This window comes from Cyanistes caeruleus, chromosome 5 (genome assembly GCF_971803275.1).
Source record: "Cyanistes caeruleus chromosome 5, bCyaCae1.hap1.1, whole genome shotgun sequence".
Classification (NCBI taxonomy): domain Eukaryota; kingdom Metazoa; phylum Chordata; class Aves; order Passeriformes; family Paridae; genus Cyanistes; species Cyanistes caeruleus.
In genome coordinates, this window is record NC_141705.1 from 37,724,734 (window position 1) to 37,745,419 (window position 20,686).

At 38.3% G+C, this 20,686-nt stretch overlaps 1 protein-coding gene across 10 annotated transcripts in view; it reads right to left on the minus strand.

The window, feature by feature from the left end:
• The window catches only part of PALLD (palladin, cytoskeletal associated protein), a 186,345-nt gene that overhangs the window by 63,510 nt on the left and 102,149 nt on the right, over nt 1–20,686 (minus strand). The window contains exon 1 of one of the 10 annotated variants that reach the window (XM_086890301.1): nt 1,796–2,484. The exons of 8 other annotated variants lie outside the window; for them this stretch is intronic. The gene's annotated coding sequence lies outside the window, so the exon portion shown is untranslated. Of the gene's footprint in view, nt 1–1,795; nt 2,485–20,686 lie in introns of those variants that run through there. One more of the 10 variants, XM_086890300.1, reaches the window with a different exon arrangement.

A 20,686-nucleotide genomic window follows, 5' to 3' on the forward strand; every position in this document is an offset into this window, starting at 1 on the left:
TATCTCAAAGATGAAAGAAACCTCATCTCAAAGATGACATCCACTATCACATTTCCACTATCTCAAAGATGAGGATTTGTTTTATCCAAATGAGACACTCCTAATTCCAACAATATCCTACCTGCATACTCCTATGTGTTTCAAACATTGCAGGATCATCTGTATATCTCCTACCCCATATTTCCAGTTTCTTTTATTCAAACTCTTATCCCTCTGCCTCCACCTTTTCCCACAGGGTTTCTCCTTCTGGCCAAGAAGATTAGTACCATAACATCATTTCACAGACAGTTCTTTCGGATTTTGTTCCCCAACCAAAAACAGGATGCAACACAATCTCTCAGAATCTTGTTCTCAAAACTATTGGTCCCATTTTCATAGTGAAGTGATTAAGATACAATCAATGGACATAACCATTTAACTCTTTCTGGTTTTTTTTCCATCCTCTTTTATCAGTTCCATATCTTAATCCTTTTATGTCTGGTATGCATTATGAATCACAGACCAGCTCTGAATGTCTGGAAAACTGCTGGGCTTTCTTAAAGAACATCATCATAACTTTTCCCACCCTAGGAATCCAGTGTATCTCTGTGCACACAAACCTATGAGGGAAGATAAAACTTTTTGCACAGTATGTAATACATTTTTATGAAGTTAATTTCAGAAATATAAGAAAATAATGAAGTTATGAAGTTAATTTCAGAAATATAAGGATTGTTCACAGGAATCATGGTTTCAGTTCAATACAGCCACAGAATACCATGGAAAAACAGTTTCTTGACCTCAAAGCCTAATGAAACATTGGCTGTGTCCACTCCTATTTTTAGATGTGTGCTCTGCAGTGCCATATTCCTTAATATAAAGCTGACCCAAATGTTCCAATAGCAGACGTTGGTTTCTCTTTGATAGCCAATGCATATCTCTGCTTTCCAAGTTTCTGTAAACACATCATTATAAAAAAGGCCAGTCTTACTTTTCCCAGCCTTCTTTCTAATTATGTGCCTACTGCCAGGAAAGTTTCTTTTTTTTTTTCCCTCTTCCCCCTTTTTTTATTTGTCTTCACTACTAAAATTCAAACAAATGCCTGACGTGTGCTGCAGACTTGGAAAAGAAGGGGAAAAAACCTCCAAAACTGTTACTATTATAAATTACAAAGTTACTAAGTAACACAAAATTCCTTTCAACACCCAGAGATAAACATTAGACAAAAAATTAAGCTGCAAGAGTACATCAACTGCTAGATCACCAAATATGTCTTCCTTATAGACATGAATTCCACAGGACAACCCAAAACTCCGATGTTTAATTTAATTTTGGTAAGAAGTCGCAGTAAATCTTCTAAAAGATCAAGTCTCCTGCCCATTACCAACTCTCTTATCCAGAACTATCACTGGGTTCCTACAGAAGTCCCGTACAAAGGAGGCTGGGAAGGCGTTCATAGTTTACCGCCCTATCATGTTTGTTAAGGACCGATTTTGGGCTACAGAGATGCACAGTCGCTGCCGCCACAAAAGCATCCTTTCTGCGTTTGGAAACACCAAGGGGACGGCCGGGGTCTGCAAATAAAGTGCACCAGCCAAACTGGAATGCGACTACAGACGATGAGGCAAACTGCAAGAGCATGAAAGAGTAGATCAAAAGTAGAAATACCCGAAAGAAAGGCCGTCAGCCCGGTCTGATTACAGCGTGATTTCATGTGCCCTGACCTTTCGCCTCCCCTCACCGCTTCTGCCGTGCGTTCACCTTATCTGAAGAAGACACGTCACTGCGAACTCCTGCAAGCGCCCTGCCATCTTACCTCGGCACGGCGGAGCGGGCAGCTCTCACATTCCCGAGCGCAGGTTTCCCGGGACGCGGAGCGGAGCGGCGCCCGCAGGTACCCGTGGCTATATAGGGCGGGCCCGGGGCGCAGCTCCGCGCCGTGACTCACAGAGGAGCCGCCGCCGGCGCGTCCCACTCCGGCAGCTTCACGTTAAGAGTCCCGCGGCCGCCCCGGGCGCCCCGATGCGAGCGGGAGGCGTTTCCAGGCTGCCGGGAACGGCAGGGAGACGTGGGGTTCCCGCGGAGAGTCGCCATCGGGATGTTTCTCCCCGCTGCCGCAGCCCAAGTCTTAGTAACTCTCCCTCAGAGCTGTGGCTCTGTAGTACACTTTTTGCCAAAAAATGCTCGGGTCCCAGGCTGGAAAGTTCGGCAGAAAAACCTGAGAAGGCGCTTCAACAGCCTAGAGAAATATCCCAGGCTCTTCCATATTGCCATACGGCTGCACAAAAGTGTTGCTACGAGAATTTACATCAGCTCTTCTGCGAGGCAAAAGTTTCCACCATTGCCACATAGTTTTTTTGTCTGCGTGACAGAGCCGGTGGGATGGCTACACGTTTAATGTAATACTGCAGAAGCGATGCCTCAAGTTGTTCTTCTAAGCCCTTTAATACCTCCTAGCTCTTTTAAAATAACACCTATGCCACTACTCATGACTTCCAAGACCCCAAGTGTCCAGAATTTTTTTCAGGAAAGAAGTGTCATGTTATTGCACTGTAGTCATCTGTTTTACAAATAGTCTCCCGTGCCTTCTTCACCTGCCAAAGAATAGCATCAGTGATCAGAAAAAAATTACTGTATGTATGAACATCTAGTTGTTTTGTGACCTAATTATGCAAAACATTCCTGAGTGTCACTTACTCTAAATACATTAATTACTACTACATAATCCACTAAGGCGTTAATTTGAAGTAGGTAATTCCTTTTTTTCCCCTGTCTTTTTTTTTCTTTTTTTTTTTTTTTTTCCACAAGGAGATAGAGTGTCAGATTTCTGTTGTTGGTTCATATCCCTCCTACTATAAGCCACTTGGTCTGGATCCAGTGCTTTCTTACAGGTTACATGCCAACATCAGTTTAACAAGCAATCATAGAACACAACTAAGCACTAGTAACATCTACGTAAACATCTGATTAAAACAAGATAGATAATCTCAGAAGATACACCTATAAAACCACTATTCTCAATTCCATGGAGATGATCAGTGGTATCACTTGCATTTTCTACCTGATGAGCAGCAAGTAAGTGTATGAAGATGCTGCCTTTTATCTCTCTATTCAACATCCTGGACAAGGGTTTAAAGATTTTAGGGCAGATGAAAGCAAAAGTGATCCTCTCTCCTCTCTGAGCTCCAGTTTCCAATCAGCGTGTATTACAGTTCAGCTCTGGATGCCTGGAAATCTGTTTTGTTTACAAGAACTTCTCCATAACTATTTTCTCCCAACTGGCACAAACCTCCAAGATGAGCAAGACCTCTACTTGAAAAATTTCATTCCACAGTGGACAATGCAGAACAAGGAAGCACTGAAAATTTGTCTGCTTACTCAAACCCCTTGCATAGCTTTTCACCATTAAGCCCTCTTTAGGAGTCAGAACTCACTCCACATCATTCAGTCACTCTAGAATATAACAGGAAGAACAGAGAAATGCTGCCAATTAGGAAAAAGGCTGGGGAAAATGAAACATCTCCCCACTGCTAGAACAGAGTGGCATGTCAGAACCCAGCAGTGGGAAGGCTGGCACTGCACTAGCATCCTGTTTCCAATTCTGGTACATGACTCTAGGGAAGAAGCATGGCAGCTTATACACATAGTATTAAGATAGGACAATGATAAAAGGAGTATCACTCATAGCTGATCAGGTCTCTCTATGATTTTTCATAGGTATGCTTGTCAAGAATAGTATTTTAGCTAAAAAGTGGAACACAGTTCTGTTCTGGCCTGTAACAGGCAGATAATGTAACACACACAACAAGAGCGGACTGATGTTCAGTAGGAAGAGTCAGTGATAGAAAAACAGTACCTGGACCTCACATCTCTTAACTGCACCTTCTGCTTTGTATTTGATTGTAACACATTGAGACAATATTGCATCAAAGATGTGCATTAAGAAGTTCTCCAACATTTCTTCTACCACAGCTCTTAAAATTTTTGCACATAAGAATTTTACGTCTGTGTGTGTATGCATATGTTAAGTTCATGGGGATGGAAGACGAAAGCAGAGACAGCTTGTGCACATCAGCTTAGTTCAAGACACTTGCTTTTCTCTGAATCCACAGCATATTTGGGCATGGAAAGTGAAAATGAAGCTCAGCTTACTGGGAAACAAGCATAAGGCACATTACAAGATAAAGATCCAAAGAGAAAAGAAGTAAAACCATATGCTTAACTTAATATGATCTGTGATTCTTTCTTGTAAACAACTTTGCCTATAATTCCAGTCCCAGGAACATTTGGTTTTGGTTTAAGGAGTTTCCAACTGTATCTACAGCATGACTGGCAAACCAAAATGAGGGAAAATAATTTATACCTAAAAAGACAATTGCCTACAACTCCAATTAAGTCCTAATATTTAATAGAAATAATCAAAACATAATTATAATGATAACAAACAGCTTCTGGAAAAATGCAGTAAAGGAGCCCAACAATTGATTTCTGCGGACTAGGGAAGATAATGTAGATGTCACTAGTAAAGCAGGCAAACACCAAACTGCCTGAAGTTTTCCTGCTAGCATTGAGAAGCTTCACAAAATTAAGTTTTACTTTTCAAATCATCCTGTAAATAAAATGAAATTAGTATTGTTTGAAGCACAAAAACGAAAAAGGATGCCTTCAGGAAAGAAAAGCTGAAAATGCAGAGAGAAAACCTTACAATAAATCCTCAGCAATGAGTGAAAATAAATGAAAATTATTCAATAGACTTCATGAGACAGTCTGTCAAATTCTTAAACTATTACAGAATAATTTGTAGCATTTAACTACAATTTTTTTGCCTGCGATGTATCTTCAGTGAAGGAAGTGTATTTTAATAGTGTACATATATTTTGATTCACAACAGCTGTTTTCCAGGTGCTACTATAATACAAAAAACGACACACTTTAGTTTCCTTTCTTACCCTTGGCTCCTTGATTTTTCCTCATTATGATATGCAAAAATTTAGCATTGTAGCTTCTGACTTAACTGAAACATTTAAAGCTATACTGGAGTGTGTAATTCTGGTCACACTAGTTAAGACCAGAACTCTCAAATTTTTTAAATCAAAAAAGGATGTTTTGACAAAAGAAAAGAAGAAGATCAAAAGAGGTAACTGAAACAGTTTACAAGCCTCCAAACTGATTTATACGCAGCTTACTGAATGCAATGATCTATGGAGGCCAGTTCAGCAATCTCCCTGTTTTTCCTGCATAAGGGAAATGCATCCCATTTACACTAGCTGCGCAAAATAAGCTTTGGCATGCCAACCATTGCAGATTTAAAATTTTTTATTTCAAACAAAAATAGTATCTCCATAAAACTACATCACCTTCCATACTGTACTTGACAAAAATGTCAAAGCTCATCTGCACAGCTTTGAATGTGGATTCCTAAGCCAGAAGAGGACACTGATCTTCTTGGAATGAGTGAGAGTTTGAGATTTCTTTAGAAGGCCATAATCCCAAATTAGGATTTCCCAAAACCAAAAGTGACTGGCTATACCTCTGAAATGGTAGTTACCAAACATGTGCCAGTCCAAAGCATTTAGCACTATTTCAAGTATCCTGTAGTACCTAACTTGGCTGGTGTTAGCAGACACTGAGGTAGTTACTGTACATTGCTTTGTCTGGTACTATTTCTGTTTGGTGAAATTCAAAATGTCTGAACCAGAAGTACTAACCTGTTTGTGGCTTTTGTTGTCCTTAGCACTTTCTGGAAAGTGCTATAAGATTTCACGCGCCCTGGTGTGATTTGATATCACAAACGTGAAAAAAGATCACACGTTTGTTGCAAGAAAGAATATTTAGGCAAACATTTCCCATCACTTTCAATTCTGCAAATACATACCATTAAAGTTATATGCTTTACAAAAAGCGAAACACAGTTAGGGCCAACACTTGATAGCAAATCATACCGCAGTCTCTGAGCTAGGAAAACACGATTTAACAACATGGACAACAAAAGAATTCTGTCCAAACTTCTAATAGTACCAACAGAAAAACAAAAGTCAGAAGTTTCTATTGCTGAGACAATTTTCATAAGGCAGCAGTTACCATTTTAGTGGAAATACAAGTATACTTGCATGTGTGTGTACATACATGGCGACCAAGTGACTCACACTTAAGTCTTCTTTGTTATACCATTATTTCACCTTTCAGACTAAAATAGCAAAGATCCTCAGGGTAAAAAAATAAGTTATGTTGATTTGACTTATTATGCAACCCGTATGACAGCACAGGAAAAACTATGGGTCTACTTTGTAGGCACTTTCTAACAAGGAACTGGAACAGCGATGGTTGAACGACAAGCATATGGAGAAGTCACGTATCCCAATGACTCCCTTAAAGTTCCTAGATACTTCAGTGCCCACATGATTGCTCTGTTTTATCCATGAGTAATCCATGAGATTTCCTGGCCTGCAGAACTACTGATGCAGCAATGTGTGAGAGCTTTGGAAATTAAATGCAACAAAGTATAACCTAGAAAAAAACCCATTCACTGCTCAGGTTTTATTTCACTGTAAAGCTGACATAACACTTTTCAGCTGTGATACTGAAACACGCTTTTACAAGCACTGCCATGGATTTATGACAGGTCTACCTGTACTTCAGATGCTAAAATTGTTAGAAGGCTTATAAAAAGTTGTAGATGATTACAGCAATTTTAATGTCACCTCTAAGTCCTTCCCAGCTCTGAGCTCAAATCTCAACACGACGTTCCCTTCTTTAATAGCTCCGATACAGCAATTTTGAGTGTGTTGTATCTTTCAATTAGCTACACTTCAGTAACTTACAGCTGCTGTAATTGTGAGGCCTGTCAAGAAAGATAAAGAAGCTGTTTCTTCTGAGCCAGGCTTCGCTACTGTATTTAAAATGTTTTTCAGTAGCTGTTTATGAGCTGATCTTGTCACAATTTCAAGATCAAGGCATAACTTACTTTCTTTCATCAGGATGTCAAGCTCACTGTGCATGTAATTGTTTGCTATAAAGGCTGTGACTTTAGGACACACTCTGTTGCTAACATTTTGAAACCAGAGCAAACCAGGCCAGTATGTTAAATGTTACTGAAGTTCGTGCCCACAGCTATTTAGTTTTCTCTGTTCTAGGTTTCACACATTCAGCAGAGATTATAGCTCTGCCTTCTGAATATTTGTTATGTGGATTCTTCCTGCTTTAAGTAGGTTTGAAGTGAAAAAGTCAATGGTGTTCCATGTGTTTTTCCACCAGGAATAAGACCATTTAACTTCAGCCATGTAAGTAGGTAGAACAATGTCCCAAGACACTGGATCACAGGGCATGAATTTTACACCTATGTTTAAACCAGTACCTAACTTGAATTTCTGAAATCCCATAACATTTTTCCATATTTTATGCTGCTATGAAATGCTTTTCCACCTGAATTGTCAGGACAGTTTTAGGGTTTCCTAGTACCTTCTTTATTTTCTCTCTTTTTTTACTACTGTTCTGAACTGCAAAGACACCTGGACTCTCAGGGGTGCCTGTGTACCCTTTCTAGATTAATTTCTAAGTTTTCATTAGAACACTACAGCAGAGAGAAACTTTTAATATGTTTTTGTAATGCTTCAAGTTATCTGCAATGAGACTCTTCTTTCCCCCTGGCAAAGGATGACTCATTTATCTCCAGTCTGCTAACCAACGGGCTGCCAAAGACCCCTCCTTTCTAAACAAAAATCTGTAGAGGGCTTTCAGAAACATGAGAAAATATGACAAACACAGCTCGAGTTCTTAACTTTGCTGGCTGAAGATCACAGAAGGATATGGAAAAGTCCGCCAGCCTCAATCCCCTGCATTCACCACTCGGCTGGTAACAGCAGAGAGCAGATCCCTGCACACAGACTGCTTCCCCGGCTTCCCTGGCATCTCCCCCTCTGCTCCTATTCTGAAATCCTCCAGCTCCAACTTCCTTATTTGGTTGCCGGGACTGTTCTTTGTCTGGCTGAGCCCCCCGGGCCGCGCCGCCCCCGGCTCGGCCCGGCCCGGCTCCAGCGGGCCACCCCGCCCGGGCCCCGGGCGAGCGGCGCGGCCGCGGCCATGCCCATGTAAGGAGCAGCTTCCCGGGCCGGGCGGGAGCTCCGGCAGCCGCGGCTCGCTCCGCTCTGCCCTGCGGCAGCCTCGCTCCCAGCGCACGGCCGCCGCGCCTAACCCAGCAGCAGCGCTCCCCGAGCGGCAGCGCTCCCCGAGCCGCCCCGGCTGCGTCTGCGAACCACTGGCAACAAGACAAAGGAAAATGAAGCTATGAAGCTCCAGTGTAAAAACTCACAGATTCCTGTCATGTTTTGCATTGTTCTTTAGAACAGGTTACAGCGTGTCCTGTGGGGATTTCACTGGTGCTTTCTGCAGAGAAAAGGAATCCCTCAACAATGCTACATACTTTTTCAGAAGTTACTATTCTGTTACGCTACGTGAAGAAAGAGAGACTAGTTTTGCTCTCAAAATATCCCAAAACTTTCAGAAGTAGCGTTTAAAAAGAGCAGCTAACCTGCAGGAAGACAGTGAAATTTGCTAGGGGAACACTCCCTACTGTTGCTTGATACTTAGTTTTAGTAGCACTTTAGTAGCATTAAAGTAGCACTTCAGGTACTTCACAAAGAATTGACAAACTGTACCAAAACAAGCAAGGAAGAACGCTTAAATAAAAAACAATAATAAACCCCCAACCAAAAAGCAGTCTTGTGATTTCTTTCTTTAAATTTGAATGAGAAAATGACAGCAGTTCTACAGAATATATACTGAATATGTCCACACTGACAGCTGAAACAAAAGTTGATCCAGAGATCTAGTTATCTGACTAAGGAGCTTATTGAGTTGTTACTCCTTAAAAGGAATACCCTTAACCAAGCAGTGATTTAAAACTAATAAAAGTGTTCCAAGACAGTCCTTTCATTCAGTATGACAAGAAACAACATTTGGAAAAAAAGAAGATGGTATAGTTAAATTTCAAACTTCCTAATTCTGCCTGGAAATCTTGAAGCCTTTCTGTATTTCTCAATATGGTTCCTTAGTATTAAGTTATGAAAACAAGTCCTTAAATAATGCTAAAACTCCTTCCATTGTTGCAAGCTCCCATGGATGTTGGCTGAAGCAGAAAACAAGTAGTGAACTGGAACAGAGAGCACTGCTTTAAGTCACTGATGTACAGGGCAATAGTGACTGCTCCTGGGCATAAGTGCATGAAAAAAAAAAATAATTACAGAGAATACAAAGGTGCATTTATAACCACCTTCCTATAGGACTCCAGCTGCACCCAAGTCAGTTGTACTTCCAGATCAACATAAAACTGACTCTGGTATTTTTATACCACATTCTTGCCCTTAACAGAGGCCTGAACAAGTTTGTTTACTTGTGAGAAACTCTCAAACTAGAAAGACATAAGGAAACAGCTTAATAAAATAACAGAAGAATAAATATTTTGACATCATCATAATTACACTACATACTTAAATTAGCACACTAACATTCACCTCAGAAAAAAACCAAACAAACCAAACATTTTCAGCAAAGTAAGAAATACACAGGAACAATTTGGAAGAATTTATGCCCAGAAAGATCAGGTTTCAAGTTGTCTGTTTTAAGATTAATATAAATAAAACATTCCTTAAGGACAAAAAAAATGCTAAAATAAAAATCCAAAATACAGAAGTACATTAAGAATAAATTAAACTAAGGTCACAAAGATATAGCATTGTCAAATAGTAATTTAAAACAAAATGTGATCTCCTATGAAGCTCATCCTTTCTACTGCTAAAGGCTGCAGAAGTACCAGTTTATTTCAGAACTACTCCATCATCTTCAGCAGGTGTTCAGGCTACTGACAAATAACTCACTGCTGATTCTGCAAGCAATTTACTGTCCAGGCCCTGTGATCTGACATCAGTTCATCTGAATGGAACAAATGACACCACAAGAGACATGTTCAGGGTAGGAGGACATATGCTTCAACGTTTGACGCACTGTTCTACATTTGCTCTTCTGCAAGTATCAGAATGTCTCTGCTGCAACAGAAACTGGCAATGCTCTCAAGAAAGCTATCTAAATATCTAAGATAAATGCATAAGCTTAGGTTTCTACCCTTGCAGAAAGGGTGACCTCCCAAAGGTCTGGGAGTTACTACTCAACTCAACTACTCAACTGACTTTGAATCAAAGTTCCAGTACTCTCTCTGTCTGGTCAAACAGGTTTCAGAGTACAGGTTTTGTCTCTCTAAATACTCCAGATAGGTAAATTGCTGCCACTGACCCCAGTGGCAATCTTTCATCTGCAAGTATATTTCCATGCAAGTAAAGCATATCTACTCCCTATGCCATCTTCTCACTTCCGTACCTGCTAGTTTGTGCTTCCTTCACCTCCCCCTGTGAGCCCCCTCACTCCAGCTACTCCGCATCTCACACATCTGTAAATCTACAGTTGCAACTAGACTGAGCCACAGCAGTCTCTGTCTCAGATTTGAAGCACTGACCTCGGGAACCACACCACATCCTGTCTCCACTTCTGCCAGAGGGTGTCCTCATGCTGTCCAGCCCCACATTCACGTTATGGTAGTTTCATGTAGTTAAAAACTAGAAGGTTCTGCATGAGCAGTGGGACAGAAATGTGCCATAAAAGACCACATCATTAACCCAACAGACCTGAGTAGTTTTATCCTCTGAATATGAAAGTATTTGGCACCAGTGCTCAACCACTTACCAAGCTTAGAGTACTGGCAACAACTGTTTCAACCTGCTGCTCAGAAAAACTGAATTCAAAAATTAAAAAATCTTTACTGTTATTAAAGGAATTATGAAAACAATGGAAAAAACACGCAGTATTTTATCAGTAAATTGAAACTGATTCTCTGTGTTAATGTTCAGCCTTGTAAAAGAAACTACTGGCATTGTAGCATAAGCATTAAAATATTTAGCGAGAGTGTAAAACATATTCAATAACATAATCATATTTCTCAGACTAAACATCTTAACATATTCTGAATGTATAGATACACACACTGATAATAATACATTTTAATACAGATCTTCAGAAAATTCCCTGCCAAAGTATGAGACTCGGCATTGACTTATAACTGATAAAACAGGCCCAATTGTACACTAGCCAGTTTGTTCACTAGCAAAACTGTCCAACAATAATTACTACACATCAGTTTATAGTTTCAACTGAATTATCATTTAATCTTAATGCATGTTTTTCTGATTATAAATCCATGCAAGCAACATTAATTATATAAGAAACCCATGTCTATTCATATCAAAATAATACTGTCAGGATTTTCAGTGCTGAAGTTCTAAAACTTATTCTGGGAGAGATCTGTATGAAAGCAACTCTGAAATGTAAGGTAGTTATGAGTGGTCAAAAGTCATGCATTGACATATTTAGAGCAGCAGTCAAGGATAATGCACATCTGAGAGAGCAGGACACAAATTCGTGGAAAGAGGAAGCACTGTTCTCCATATGCATAGCTGGCAAGCCCCATTGCATTTAGATCTGGAAAAAATTTGCCAACATGTTTTCATCAAAATGGAGGAAATACACAGAACAGCAGCAGAAACCACTGCAAGTTGTTTCTAGTCTGGTTTTACAAAGAAATAGATAATGCATGACTTTGTTAAATGATAACTAGTGATATCTGCAAGTGGTAAATAGTAAATAAGCACAGACTGCTGTGAGGAGCGGCAGAATGAAAAGAAAAAATGAAAAATTGAAGCTGACTATAAATGGAAAACCTGGTCTTATTCCATAGTTTGACTCGTCTCAGTCTGTTGGGCAAAAATAGATCAGACACTGCTAACAGAGAATAAAGCAATACTGTAGCAAAATTAACTCAACAATACAAAATAATTTCAGCTCTCTTGGTGCAGTGAGATCTTCTTAATCTGTAGAGTCATGTTTTTTGGATGCTCACAAGTTGAACAGAGCTTTGAGGACCCAAAATCCACCACAATGTATAACAAAAAGATGAAGACATAACAAAATCATGAAGACTGGGGCTGTCAAAGCACAACATGCTCAAAACTTAATTTTGTCCTTTAGAAACCAGGTTTCTTCTTCCTAGGCATTAAAACACAAAAAAAATCCAAACCAAACCAACCCCCCAAAAACTTAAATAGTAATTTACAATAACTGATTTTATGGGTAATGTACTCCTTGTGGGAGTTCAGATACTTAGAAGATTTGTAGACAAGATTTTTATGCCCTGTTTACATTTTCTGGGACCTTAAGAGAAAACAGTCTGAAATAAGCTGCAGCTAACATGCTACAGGAAATGAAGGAAGAGAACCAGATTTCTCAAGTAAGATTTATATTTATATAATGGTGATGGCTATATTTTGGCTTAGAAAAAGGAATGAAATTGTTCTAAAATATACAGAAAAGCTGTTGACTAGCATTTCTCCTTACTTAGTGGAACATGAACCACTCCAACACTGTACACTGCAACAAAATGCTTTTTAAGAGAGCTCTTTCACCACTGCACGATACTCTGTTTACAGAACAAAACATCTTGCATCAGCAATTCCTCTCTGTATGGCAACCAAAGAGACACTAATCCAGCACAACTCTCACCCTATGCCAAATGTGTTGGTGCAAAACCCACCAGGACGTTTTCCATGGTTTCCATGGAGAAAGCATTCAGTCTGTTGCAGAAATGTGTTCTTGAAAGTGTAACATCATTTTTTTATGAAAGATGTCCACTGCACACTAACAGAAGAACCTGCAATCAGCTTCTCACCTCTTTGTAAAATTTCTATTTGTGGGAATCAGTTGCTTTTGAAATTATAGTTAAGAAGTTGAAATTAATTAAGGGGTGTGGTCACTGCATCTTAAGGATATTATAGCATGCAAGCACTTCTGTAGAGAAATAATTTATTTGACAGATGATCTGAATAGTGCCAGAAATAAGACTTTTTGTCTACACTAAAGTATGTCTATATTTGGCTTGATTACAAGCTCTTTTATTTAAGAAGAAACAAGAAAACCCCTTGCTACCAAAAATTCAGCTTTGAACATGTTTAGTGTGACATCATCATTTCAGACATATTTTTCCATTGGGTCAGAAGTCCTTGAATCACATATATAGAGTGGCCTATGTGAGATTTCTGGACTGTTCCTGGCTTACCAGGGTGTTTCTAGACATCTCGTCCTAACTCACAGATAAAAGGCAGAAGAAGTGAAAGCAAGGACTTTGTCTTGCCTTCATTCCCAATGCTTGCTCAAGATGACCACAGGGCAACTTGATGAGACACTTTGCGGTGAGAGAACAGAGATTAAAGGAACTCACAGGAGACTAAAGAAATAACTTCTTGTACCTGACTTTATAAACTCATTTTAATGTAATTTTTGAGATATATTTGGATGGAAATGGATGAACAAACATCCAAATTAGTTTTAAGTTTGGTTTTGACCCAGTCTTACATGTCCAACTGTCATAGAAATCCTTTGATAGAATTTGCACCATAGATCTTCTGGGCTTCTTACTAGTATATTTGGGAAGCATCAAGTTTTGCATACATCAGTTATTCAGCTGAGATGAAAATAAACTGCAAAGATATATAGAATCATAAAACTTAATTTCAAGCAAGTACTGTAAGACAAGTGTGTTTATACTGCAGTAAGCCTGAATATTAAAATGCTACATTTCATTCTAGCAGGATTATTGGAACAGTTTTGCAAAATCTGTGAAGTGTGACATAAGCCTGCAGATTTTGATGCCTCCCTAAAATGTATTCTTCTTAATCTAAATTACTTCACATTAATCACTTAATTTTTGCAATCTAGCTTCCAGTGAATGCTGGGCATTTTTTCCCATTTCTTTTTTTTTATCATGACCACAAATGGTAACAAGATTGTGCCATACATTTAAAGATCTGTGATTTTTCATCTTGAATTTCAATAAAAACTCTACCCCTCTTACTATGCAATTCTATCTTAAAAAGGTGGTTTTCTCGTTCAACTCAATTAAAACATGCAATAAAATGTCCACACTTCTGTTGCAGGGTATAAATATTAACTTGCAGATATCCAGAAAATTCTGAAGTATACTGCATATGTTTCTTCTCTAAAGGAGTATTTTTGATTGTTAAAGTAAAACTTTAAATAAAACCATAACTGAATGTATCATTAAAAACAAGGTTGAACAGGTATCATGGTGTATCCTCTAGTAAAATATTCTGAAAGGTCAGTGAAGAAGCAGATACATAGCGTTTCTTAAAAGCACTGAAATTACATTTATCTGTATAGATTTTCATTAGGTACAACAACTTTGCAAATATGCAGTTTCCATGGCTTAAAAAGACCATGTTCTGCAAAAAAAGCAAAAATCATAGTTTTGGTGGTTTGTTTGGCTTTTTTTTTTTTTTTTTTGTCTTATATGAGTTATTATGAATGACATTTTGCTTTCACATGGTATAATTAGTTTTTAAGATCCTACTTGAATTTGGAACTAGGCTTTAAAATCACAGGAGTCTAATCAGGAGAATGAAGTAGATAATGTAGGTGCTAAGGTGCTTTGATATTTTCCTTTTTACAGTGTTAGGTCATGAGAGAGACCTCTCTTTGACAAAGCTAAACAACACACAACAGCTGTTTTCAGAACATGACAAAGACTTTGATGTGAGGTTTGATTAAGGAGTACTTCATGCTCAGGGATGTTGTATCTCAACCACAACTTTTAAAGGTCAAAGTTCCTTTGAGAAGATATACCCTGAAAGGAGTACTACAGGCCAGAGCCCAGAGATGCCAAAAGTTTCATGAACTTCTACAAGTAGTCACTGTGAAGGCAAGTGCAATTTGCAGCAGCATTCTTAAGCAGCAAATTCAATTCATGGTACCACAGCTATCCTGGTGACTAATTATTTACACATTCACATTCTACTGATATCAATAGGTACAAACAACAAAATAAACTATGTTTAAACAACTCCAGAAACAGAAACCACACCAAAATGAGTCTTGTCAATGACTAAAGGAGCAAATCTGACCATGGATCTCTGAATTATTTGCTGCACACAAACTCCCCTTATTGATGGCAGGCCTTCTCACTGGCACACAAGGAAGTCAGGATCTCATTATTACCCTAAATTCCTTGCTCTTCCTTGCACTTTCTGTTTTATGTTTTAAGGATCTTTTGTCCCCCTCAGTCCACCTTAAAGAACTGCAATTCTTTTTTGGATTTTGGATACAGTCAGCTAGGTAACCACACCAGCTCACTCTTCAAAACTGTGCCTGTGTCTGACTGATTTATTTGCATCACTATTTCCTGGCTTGTTCTTCTAAGAAATACTGTATAGCTTCCTTTACTCAAGTACACATTCCAGAGAATACAACACACAATGAGGTTAGGAAACAGTCCCACTGTAAAAGGCAATACAGTATTTTTATTTATTTTTTAATTTCCCAGTAAGCTATGAGAAAAAAATATGCCATAAATATTACTGCCAGGAGATTGGTATTATCAGTAATATGGTGTAATATATGATCTGGGATGTGATTCTCAAAAAATGAAGCAAGTTGGATAAGTCTAATAACTAAATATACATTCTTATCATACTTTAATCAGATATTGCCTAGACAGCATCCCATACATTCTGCAATAAAACAACATATAAGTAAAGGTCTGGGCTTTTGAAACAAGGAGCTGCAATTCTGGTCACTGGTCTGGGAAACTAAAGCATGAATCATTTCAGAAAATGGTAAAAGGAAAAAAAAACCAAAACCCCAGCAAACCCAAACAGAAGGCAAAAAAACCCCAACCAACTCACACATCAGTAAAGCCTATAGGATCAGCTGACTTCAGGCCAAAAAATTCTAATGGAACATAGATTACCTAAGAAGAAGGGAAATAAGTTTCCAAGAGCCATGGAAGTTCTTTAAGACAAATACTCATTGTACAGGCAAAAGAAAGCAATTCCAGTGGACCATTTTCCAAATGCCTGGTCTTGCACTCCTTGCACAGCCTAATTCCCTTTAAAGTTAGGAGTTTAGGTTATGTGTTTGGTTTATATAACTATGTCTTAGAAGACAAATGCAAAGTAGTACAAAGCAAAATTATACACAAACCCAGGATTAGGGAAATACCCCATAGCTAGACAAAAACCCTAGAAATTTGGAAAGAAAACTACAATGAAAATAAGTAGACGTTAGGTATATTTCTAATCCCTTTCCCTAGAACTGGAAAAATACTGAGTAGGAGGAAATTCAGAGTAAAGGGGGTGAAACTGTGAAAGTTAAACAGTCTTGACAAAAAGAAAAATATTTGAGTAACATTTCCTAAACTACTTTAAAAGGGAGTAAACTAACCAAATGCCATCTGAAATTGGCTGTATGCCCACCACTTTGGTTGACTTTAGGGTCAGTAAGGCAGGGGACAGATATAAGCTAGCATAGCTGAAAAATCAATACAAATATAGCTAAAACACACATGGAATTTATTATAGAGCAGCTGGAAATGCAAAGAAAGAATTCTGTGGATCCATACCGATGGTGTAACTTTGAAAAATATTCTCCAAGTATGAAAGTGCTTTACAAAACAAACAACTTTAAGAAGTGGTGTTAGACATAGTCATACTACAGAAAACAGACTGTTCTTCTCTGAACGTCTGGCATAATACTTCTGATCGGTTTAATAATGTTACCTTTCAAATCAGTCCAAACAGACTTGCTAATAAAGATCAATAAATCCTTCACATGATAATATAACGTGTGTATGACAAAATCCATGAATTGGACAGAAAACAACTGCACAAAATAAAATGGGAAATTCTAAGTGGTTTCTTTCCCCCTTGATTTTCTTCTAATATATATTCTGGTAAAATTTTCAGGTATTTGGCAATTTTAAAGAATTCCTGTAAATCTTACAAAACATTAACCTATGTAAAGATTTTTATTCTGCAGGGAGTCATGTCAGAATCAACACAGTAAATGTTACCATGAAGTACTGCCAGTGAGTTCAAGAAAGTTTCCCAAGGAAACTGACTGCACAGGACAGTCAGTGATATCTTTTAATTTTTGTATTTCAACAACCCCTGTTCTAAAATACTCTGTACCAAGAGTGACATATAAAAGATTTTTGTTAGGGACATATTGAAGCCACATTCCACAATAAAAATGCAGTTTCACTGTTACTTTGGGCCAATACCAAATAGGATGTGATCTGGCGAAAAACCTAACTCCTCTTTTTTTTTATGTTTTTTTTATTCTTACTTTTCAACCATATCAGCTGCTTAATTGATCTAGTCATGTGGCTGCATGATTGCTTTTGCCTTTGCCAGGAGAGAAGTTGTAAGGTGAGGGTTGAGGAATACAAGTTTATCATTTTTGTCACAAAGTATGGCCTTTGATGCAGCATAAGCCAGACAAAAAACTACCTGCTGAAAACAACATGAAAAAACTAAATTCTGCTATGTCTCTCCTTAAGGTGTATGTGCCATCTGAGACTTCTGATGAAGAGAAGAAAAAACCATAAACCTTCACACTTAGCGATTTACAAACAATGCATAAAGAATATATAAAATAATTCTTAGAGAAAACCATAAAACTCAAAGGGATAGCAACTCGACTGAGAAGCAGGTCACAGGTATTTCACTGAGAGGAATTCCACCTACTTAAGAATGCCAGGTCATCATTTCTGAACCAGAGTATTCTTCTATTACCCCTTTTTGTCTCTATTGAGACAATTTCCTTCTGATCCTCCTTTGCAAACTTAAAATAGCCCATCTGAGAGCAATGGCACACATGTGCCATTACATCTTACAGACCCCCTGATACAGTGTAGAATGGTTTACTAAATAAACATTAGAGGTTACTAAACATACATTGACTTCTCAGATTAAAGCTGGAGAGGTAGATAATCTTTTTTGGATGTTGATGTGAATGTTGATGTTAGTAAGAATTAGGAAGAAGTTGTGAAAACAGAGCATATCAAGATTACAACAGCACACATATAACACTTGGGAGACAGATATGAACAGTATTTGAATACCGACATCAATTTAAGAAATACTGTTTTCTATAAACTGCTTCTCAAGTGAATTAATATGGGTGACTGTCATTCTCTAACAACAGTAAGCAGTACATTTCAAATTCTTCTTCATATGGCTAAAAGAAGGGCCATGATACTAACAAATATTACTTCTCTGCTGTTGCTTCTCCAAAACATCTGTGGGATATTAGATATGTGGGCAGTCATAAAAAAAGCCTCATTCCCTCTTTAATCCTGCAACAAGCAGTTCAAGGAACAGAAGTAGATCCCTACTTGGCAAAACAACTTGGTTTCTGCACTTCTGTCGCTGGAGGGAGGGATAATTTACACTACCCTACCTACTCGAGCAAACCTCCCTCACTGACAATGACATTCACCCTGGGAATGCACTGATAACTACACTGGCAGAGAGAAACCTGCCAAGGTACATGCTGCCCTATCCTCCAGCATCACCAGCTCTGTCCCTCCACAGTCCCACTGAAAGGTCTGGCAGCATCAGCTGCATAAGGCAACCACAGGTTCCATCTACAAAGAGTCACTATTAAGTGTCTGGTGTCTATAATTCATGCTTAATGAATACAGTAATGAATTAAAACATACAATTGTTTCTGAAAATCTTCATCTCAGCTCAACTCAGTCATGTAACTAAATTCATTTGTGTGCAGTGGCCTTAAATCTAAACCAGTTACTTCAGCTTCAAGTCACTGGACCAAGATCTGTAGGGCAGTCCATCTGTCTCCATTTCCATGAGACAGGTTATGTCTCACTGCAAGGCAAGGGAGGAAGTGAAGCTATCTTGAAAGGTTTTCACTAACTTATCTAAGCTTTATAACTAATTAGCAACCAACTCCTTAGGATACACTAAGATTAAACTGTAATGCTGGGCCAATTCATGAGAGTAATTCTAACCACAAATAAATTTCAGGAATACTGCTTCATACTTGGTCCAGAACATAGATTGATGTGATGTCGGTCCTGACATTCTCCAGAACACTGTTAACAGTTATCTTGTTCAGATCCCTCCTTTAGGAGCTTCAACGCTTGACTGTGATTTTTCTGTCTGACGTAAGATAAAGCTCTCCTCTCTTCCCACCTCATGGTTGAGGTAGATCACTCCAAAATGTTTGTTGGTTTTGGGTGTTTTTTTTAAACAATGAAAAAGAACTGAAGGTGATTTAGTAATTATTATATATGGCTGAAAATGGGCCTGGATGAATAATTTTCAGTCTGAACCACTTCTTGATCCCTAGGATAGAGAATAATTTTGGGTAAAAAGTAAAATGGAAGTACATGAAAATAAATCCAATGCTACACAGGTTATATTAGTGAGACTGTTGTGGCCCAGAAAATGAACAGCCAAAGCACAGAGCAGAAAATCTTCATGGCATGTCATGGTTACAACCACCATTTTAAAGAAAAATCTACAGTTTCTGTGTGAACTGTTAATAAATCAAAATGTGGAGGTCATTAAAAATTGTGTTATTCCCCAGTTCCCTATTTACCCAATTTCACCAATCAGTATTTTGGCATTGTTCCTCATTAAAAACTTCTTCCAGCTTTTATAGCCTACTAGATAGTGGGTGAAAGTGAATGACTATGATTCCATTACTGCTTTTACTGAAAAGCAAATTTTCCCCAAGATTTTAGAACTCCTGACAATATATTTTCATAGCCATAGAAAGCAAACAGCCTTACTTTAAATCTTTATGCAAAGATATAAGCAGACATCCATAATTAACCAAGATAGGCACCAGCTTCCCTTTGAATATATGTCAGATTAATTAGAAAGTAAAAATAACTCAGCAAAAACAGTAGAACTGTCATTCTAGTTGTCCAAGAAGGAGATCTTTAAGTGAAAAAGGTATATACCTAAATCCTCAGTACACTCTTGAACAAACATATAGCAGGACACTTTCCTCATTATGGAAAATGTGATTACATATTCATTATTTTCAGCAATATTTTTGGCTTTTGACATGAAGGAGATGTATAAGCTATGCTGAAGTTTTCTGTACTGGTATTTTGGTTTTCAATTCAGAGTTCTAATAAGCAACCTGGCCTAGAAATTAGGACTGTCCAATAGCATTGATTTGCAAGGACTTCAAAAGTAGAAGAAAACCAAGAAAATCAGTCTTCTTAGATGGTGAAATAAAATCTGAGAAGAGCGAATGGTGCACCCTGAGTCTCTTCACGAGATAAAATCATAACATGGATTGATGGGGCACCTGGACACTGAAATGCTCTCAGGCTCCACAGACCAATAATCAAAACATCCACTGTAAGAACTCGCCTCCTTACTAACGACATCAGTGATGTGTGAGCAGGCTCCTAATATAGTTTTCTTTGTGTGCACTGAGCAGTGTGAACAACACGTACGCCTTTGCAAGCAACCTCTCACACAATGACTGGTAAGCATTTGCTTTATGTCAAATGCTGGAACAGTTTTTCCTGTCACAAGGTAAGAGAATTCCAGCAGTTTGTCAGTAGCTGTAATTGCACTGTGTGCCCTGTGAAGTACCACAGTTAATATCAGACCTAACCTGATTTTGAGGCTATAAGGTCATAACTTTAACAAACCAGTAAGTTCTTTCATGAGAAGTTAGCTATTAAAATATTATATGTAGTAATTGAGCCATTAATTTAAGAACTTTTAATTCTGAAAGCACTGAATTTGTTGCTAAAGTCCTAGCAATC